The following is a 6911-nucleotide window of genomic DNA, read 5'->3' as shown; positions in this document are numbered from 1 at the left end:
TCTGCACTTGTCCTTGTTGAACCTCATCAGATTTCTTGTGTCATTTTAACAAAATGTTATTATTTAAGCATACAGTCTCTTAAACTGGAGTATATCATTAAGCAAAAAAAGCCATCGTGTGCAGTTTACCATAGACCCAACTTTCCCATTTGCTAGATGTCTGATCGGTTCACTGCCATCAAGTCCAATGGAAGCACCTAAAGGGGAACCTATCCATTGTGTGGACTAGGGTCTTGACCTGTGAAAATGTAAAGTATTAGACTGTATATATACACTTCTTGTATCTCCTGAAATGTGTGAGAGATGGCTGGTTTGCACTCTTTGTTTAACTGGACACTTTCAACTTGATCACATTTCTGTCTAAAGTTTTTTTTATTTTATGTTGTGACAAGTAACCCATAAGAGGTGTAAAACTGCGTGGGATTAGAGAAAAATTTAATTTTTCCATTTAATTTGTCTACTAAGTACATTTAATAATGCTCTTGTGTCGTCATTTGCTCTGCTGGTGGACAGCTGAACTTAGTCTGATGCATTAATATGGGCACATGACACCCATTCACTGCTCTGGAATCCTACATGTATAGTTTTCCCTGGACTCTGCAAAAGCGTATTTACCAGTAATTGTAATGAAGGACCTTCTGATGTTCCAGAGTTTGGGTGGATGCTGCAATATAAGTATTTCTCATTTAAATGATTATGCAATAAAATGTCACTGAATAGTAAATGCAATGCATTTATGAATTTCTATTATATACAACAATTACAACTACATATAAAACACTACATTAAATAAATGTTAAGGTTGCAAAGTCTAGCACTCAAAAATTGGGCAATGCCAGAATTAAGGTTGCTCTTGCAATCTTAATTTATCCCACTGGGGCATATGTATTTTGAAAGAGTCTTTCTCATCATTATATAAGAGGTCTGTAGCAGAGCCAAAACCCTACACTTCTGCATTCCAGTTACATGCTTTGACCACAGGAGAAAGTCCTTTCTCTTTTTGCAACCCTCTGCTCATTTACTATCTAGCATATGCATTGAAAGAGTCTGGAGTCCCACAGAACAAAGAATATGTGATCAAATAATTAACATTTTTTCATAATTACAAGGTAACCTAAATTCTGGCATTTCCATTTAAGTGATGGACTCTGAAACTTTAATGTACTTTTAATGTAGTGGGTTTTGAATGTAATTTTAATATTTTAACAGAAACATTAAAATACACTAAATTTCTGTTATCTGTAATGACATTGACCTCACACATAGGTCATCAAAAGGATTTCAACAGAGGATTTTGAGATTCACAGCACAAATCTTTACCTTTTGAGCTAAAGAAGTAACTAACAACAGTGATAGGCTGTTATCCTCCATATGGTCTAGCTGTGAGAAGGGTACACTGCATATGCTTTGCAAATGGCTTACATAACTATTAGGTATTGTATGCTAGACAGTAGAAAGTTGGTAACCAGAATATCTGGGTTATCTTTACAGCTGTGGAAGAGAGTGGGCTCTTGTAGTTAAGGACAGCAGAGTCATGCCCACAGATTTGGCACATTCATCAGGGAAGGAAGTGTGGCTGTGAGTGAGACCTGTGTCTGATACCTAAATATACTTTTATGTATGATTTCACCAGAATTCAAGTTGTGTTCCCTTCATTTTGCATGGAATATCCCAGTTGATGTGAAATTATGTTAAACCTGCTAAACCAATTTGTCACTACCATCCAGGATGTCTTAGATCTGCATCAGAGTGGCCCTTTTCTCACAAATCCATTTGTATCAGGAGTTGCAGCTATCAGCATGCATTCCCGTCATCTTATAAGCAGCACAATTTTCTCCTTGCTTCCTTCCTTTCATTTTAAAACTGAAAAACAAACCAACACAAAGATAAGGGAGATCAAAGTATAACTTGGTACTACAACACCATAAAACATAAATAGTGAAACAAAGAAGAACAGATGCTTTCTTGGTACCACCTTACTTGCAGAGGAACTGAGACTTGGAGGTCAGGTCCCCAAAGGCCACAGAGATGGGGCTTCCTTTGGGTCACACAGAATGGGGGCATCTCACAGGATCTGCCATTATTGATGGACTTCACACATTCTTTATGGTTTTTAACCCTTCTGTGTCTCACTGGTGGCTACCCAATTGGAAATTAAAGGTCCCATGGAAAGAGTAGATGTGTCCATGAAGTATCCTGGCCAACATTCCCCCTCTCAATAAAATGAGTTGCTCTTCTTATCGTTGTTACAAAATCTCAGCCTTTTGGAACTATATTGGCTTATTGGAATTTGTGTATGAAAGATGAATTATGGATCAAGCTTGCAATGTACTGGGAGGGGACACAAAGCACTGAAAAATGACTCTGGAATTATGTAGAATATTTATCCTCGTGTAGAGAAAAACAAGGACCTGTGATTGCTCTCTTTGAATCGATGATAAAACAAGCATTGGGTTTGACTTTCCACTGTCTTGTACCTCATATGGAGAGACAAGGTGAGTGAGGTAATATCTTTTATTGGACCAACTTCTGTTGGTGAGAGAGACATGTTTTTGAAACCTTGTTTCTCTCACCTACCTTGTCTTTGTCATATGCTGGGCCTGGCACGGATGCAACAACACTGCTTGCACCTTGTATAGTCATTTACACCTGTCAAGAGTGGGCTCGAGGTTGTGGTGTGCTTTACTTTGTTTTCAGTGTGCCCTTGTATGGATAAATCATCTGGGGGTGGGGGAGATGAATATACTTGTCCAAGCAACTGAGGCAAGTTAAAGTGATGGCCAGGGCTGCAGGTGAGCAGGGCGTAAAGTAAAGGGGGATCACAGGCATGGAAAACATTTTTTAAAACTTGAGAAGGGTTGCACATCAAAGCTGTAGAGTCATGCAGCTTCTCAGGATCTGCTCCACACCCTCTGGGCAGAAGCACCACTGCCCACTCATTAGCTCATCTGCCCATGTCAGACATGCAGGGTCTGTTTACTGCCTCTCTACTGGGGAGAAATATTTTGACCCTACCCACTGTTGGGAGGAGAGTGGGGAAAGTTGCTGGCCTGATTGGCTCTTTGTTTGGAAGCTGGCAGCCAATGGGGACTGGGAAAGAGAACACACCATAGAAATGAATGGGGCAATTCACATCTCTGCAAGGCTTCTAAGGTTCTTGAGGTGGGTAAGTTACTCGAGAGATCCCTTTTCCCCTCCAGCTCTACACCAGGCAGGGATTCCCTTGTGCCAAGGAAATCCCTAGCTGCCCTGTTTACAGCTCCTTCATACAGCAGTGTAAGTATTGGGGGCTGAGAATCTGACCTCACGTCTCCAGAGGCAAAAACCTAAAAGCTTTCAATATAGTGTCTGGAAATGTTCACAGTTCTTATTTGAAAATTAATCTACCTCTGTTCCTGTTGTTTGGACTCATCAAGCCATATCCGTCTTCCTTTCTTCTCTTCATAATTTAATTCAGCCCAAAGAAAAACAGCATCTTTGTCCTTTAATTTGTTTATAAATTCCTACAGATAGAATTACATCATTACACCCTAATAATAATGGCATGTTGCAAAACTCCAGTGGCAATAAAGTTCAATAGTAACACAATATTTGCTTGTGCACTTTTCATGCCTAAGGATTGAAAAGTGTTTTACAAACCATCAAACTATGCACAAGGGGCCAGATTTGCAGCTGTGCCCAGATTCACTGGTTGCAGCTGCTATGGGGGAGTGGCATGGGAGGCAGATCTTGGGGTCTATTCTGTGCTCTCCCAAGCCCATGCTAGCTTACTTCAGACCAGCTGCAGGTTCTATAGCACACCAGCTTATAATGAGTCTTCTTGCCGAGGGACTGCAGGGGTTCGGGATGCTGAAGAACACTTCACTAATTCTGTCAACTGAAGATCCAAAAAATGTTGGGGAAGTCCCCATTTGGGGAGGTCCAACTGCTTTCTAGTCCCTTTTTGTTGCAGGAGTGACAAAGTTGTTTAGGATTTGGCCCATGAGACCTGATTCTCCACCCACCGGTGAAAAGCAGCAGCCATTGGGGTGGTTTAGTTGTGCACAGAAGTTTAGGACAAAAATTGAAGGACAGAAATCTGTGAATCAGTTACTAAATATCTATTGTTGTTTGGGTTTATCACTAAGACAAATTACTGCAAATATTGTTTAAGTGAAATTTAGGCTGATGCACATCACATCATTCATACAGACAGCCAAGAGGTTTCTTCATATACAGGGGTCTATTTTCCCTCAGCGCACTTGCTTACTAGTGTGGAAGTAAGTATAACATTGTATAAGGGGACATGCTGGATACATTGTATATGAGAGGGCATGCCAAAACATGTTACAAAGTATCTGAGGGAGCACATGTAGGGACAGTTAGCTTTTGAATGGAGAAGCAATTAAGATAGAGCCAGCACGTCTAAGAAGCAGGCATCAGAATGGAAGGTGTGAAGGGCAATTAGTTAAGTTAACTGGAAACTGTTAAAGGAGATTGTTAAGGGTGGCAGGTAATTGAAGATACATGACTGGTCTCAGGGATCTCGAAGGTGGTGACTAAAATCTTTTTCTTCTTTTGTCTGTAACTTCTCTGTAACTTGTTCTCCAAAAAACTGTATAAATTAAAAGACACAAGCCCCACTCGGGGGGCTCACTTCCAAATGTATTAGCAGAGCAGCTTTGCTAATAAAACAGAGTGGTCTGATAAATTATGAGTCTGAGTCAAACTTTGACAATTTGGAGGTCCCACTGAGATGGCAAGCGGCTTCACTGAGGCTGTGTGATCCCTGACTGCCTTGCAGGACGATCGTGGCAGCCGGTGCCTGGACGCTTAGTCCAAGCGATCCTCCACAAGACAGAAAGGTACACAGCAACAGCGCAGTCTACACCATTGAACCTGTTGGTTCCCAGTCTGTTCGGGTAGGGGTCTTTGGATCCAGCTTCTGGAATCAGACGTCTCAGGTAATTATTATTTTTGTGCTTTAACCGGTTTGAGGACTGTCTTGTCTTTGTGTCTGTCCGTCTTCCTCGTGGTGTGTGTGTGAATCTGGGAGCCATCTCTGTCCGGAGACTGGCTGACCAAGGGGTCCCCGTCCCCACGGTCTGAATAAGTGGAATCTGCACAGCTGCAGCCGCACCACGCCTTGGGTATAACCCCTGGTGTGAAAGCAAGGGCAGTTGAGGCAGTAGCCTGTGGGCTCCTTTCTGTGTGTTGCACCGGGTACCGCTCTGTTGAGCCCGAATTTCCTTCTTGTGTGAGTGCTGTGTGAAGTCCTCCTGGATGGGTAATCAGAAGTCTAAGGTAGAACAGTTCCCTAAGGGAACTCCAGCTTATTTTATGTATTTTAGGAGGGGTCCAGACTCTTGTAGGTTTCTTGAAAAATGGTCCAAATTAGCTCTAGAGAACCCCAAATTACAGTGGCCACTGTTAGGTTCTTGGGACAAGGATCAAGTGGACGCCTTAAAAAGCAAACTCGTCCTCCCAAAAACCAAATTGGAGAGAGGAGAAGTAGACTGCTTCATGCAGTGGTGGGAAGAGGCAAATCATAGATGGACTGAGTCAAAACTCACCTCTCTTAAAAATTCTATCAAAAAACTAACAGTTCAATTGGATGCAGTCTCTCCCACCACTAGTCCGAGCGCTCCCCTTTGCCCAGTCCTGTGCAATGATCCGGATCAAACCCGATCCCCACCATACTCCTGCGCAAATAAGAAATCAGAAAAGGAAAAATCTTCAGTGACTACAGATAATGAAAGTGAAGAAGATACCCTCATTGGCCTCGCAGCTCTGCAAAATATTATGAAGAAGAAGTCCAAAGCAGACTGCAAAGATTCTCTTGACATCTCTTCTTGGAAAAGAGAACCTGATGGGAGGTTAATGAGAGACTCTGATCAAACTGTTGTGGCACCCTTACGAGTCCTTAAGATGGGAGAAAGTGAGTCCATATGGGATTATAAGCCCTGGACTCGTATGGAACTTTTATCTATAGTTAAAAGTTTTCCCAAACCACAGGAAAACTCTGTCAAATTTGCTGAGGAGTTTCTGTTAATCTGTGAAACCTATGAACCCTCTGAGACAGATCTCTTCCAACTGTGTAAATTGTTAGCTCCTGCCAGTTATTATGAAAAATAGTTGGCTGCCGCAGACTGGCCAGCTGAGGCACGCCACTTAACCATAAAAAGTACTGGGCCAGATTCGGCATACAGAGACCGGTGTATGGCTCTTTGGAAGTGCCTGCATTAAGCCATTCCCAAAGTGTGGTCTCCTAAAACAAACTGGACAGCAATACGTTGCTGTAAAGCAAGGGCAAGGAGAAAGCCCAGGCGACTATAGGTCCCGGCTAACTGATATTTTCCTACAACATTCAGGAATACAAGAGCCCAATGTAAATGGGCAGGGGGCCTTGGCACATGCATTTGTTGATGGTCTTCTCCCTGCCACAGGCAGCATGTTAAAACGAATAAGTGTGGGATGGGAAACTGAAACCATGGACAAATTGCTGGCAGTAGCAGAGCATTGCCACCGCACTTTAAAAGGAAAGGAGGAACAGTCCTCCCAAAAGTTAATGGCTCTGCAGATACAGCATTATTCAGGACTAAGCAGACCACACTGGGGACAGGGACGGGGGTTGCGGAAGGGGGCGGGGAGCTGGATTAACTGGGGTTTGTAACTCCTGTAAACAGCTTGGACACTGGAAAAAAGAGTGTCCAAGACGACCTAATAATTGTATGGAAAATCAAGTGAACCCCCCGCTGGTTCCTCCAGCTGATCCCCAACCCTATTTTTCACCCCAACAATGACAGGATGCTGGGGAACCTCACAAAGTTTTAGCTCCCTTATTACCTCTGTCCCCTACTGGAGAATGTGTCCTGACTGTAAATGATCTCTCTCTCCCTTTCCTTGTTGATACTGGAGCGTCTCTTTCTACA

The 6911-nt window shown here is 42.7% G+C and overlaps 1 long non-coding RNA gene across 1 annotated transcript in view; it reads right to left on the bottom strand.

Moving 5' to 3' along the window:
• Window positions 1–1328: 1328 nt before the first annotated feature.
• The window catches only part of LOC311514824, a 38340-nt gene continuing 32757 nt past the window's right edge, over window positions 1329–6911 (bottom strand). Inside the window, exon 3 of the long non-coding RNA XR_014709947.1 lies at window positions 1329–1863. This is a non-coding gene — a long non-coding RNA (uncharacterized lncRNA). The remainder of the gene's footprint in view (window positions 1864–6911) is intronic.

This window comes from Lepidochelys olivacea, assembly GCF_965140295.1.
Source record: "Lepidochelys olivacea isolate rLepOli2 genome assembly, chromosome: 1".
Taxonomy (NCBI): Eukaryota; Metazoa; Chordata; order Testudines; family Cheloniidae; genus Lepidochelys; species Lepidochelys olivacea.
This window is presented reverse-complemented; position numbering and strand designations above follow the sequence as displayed.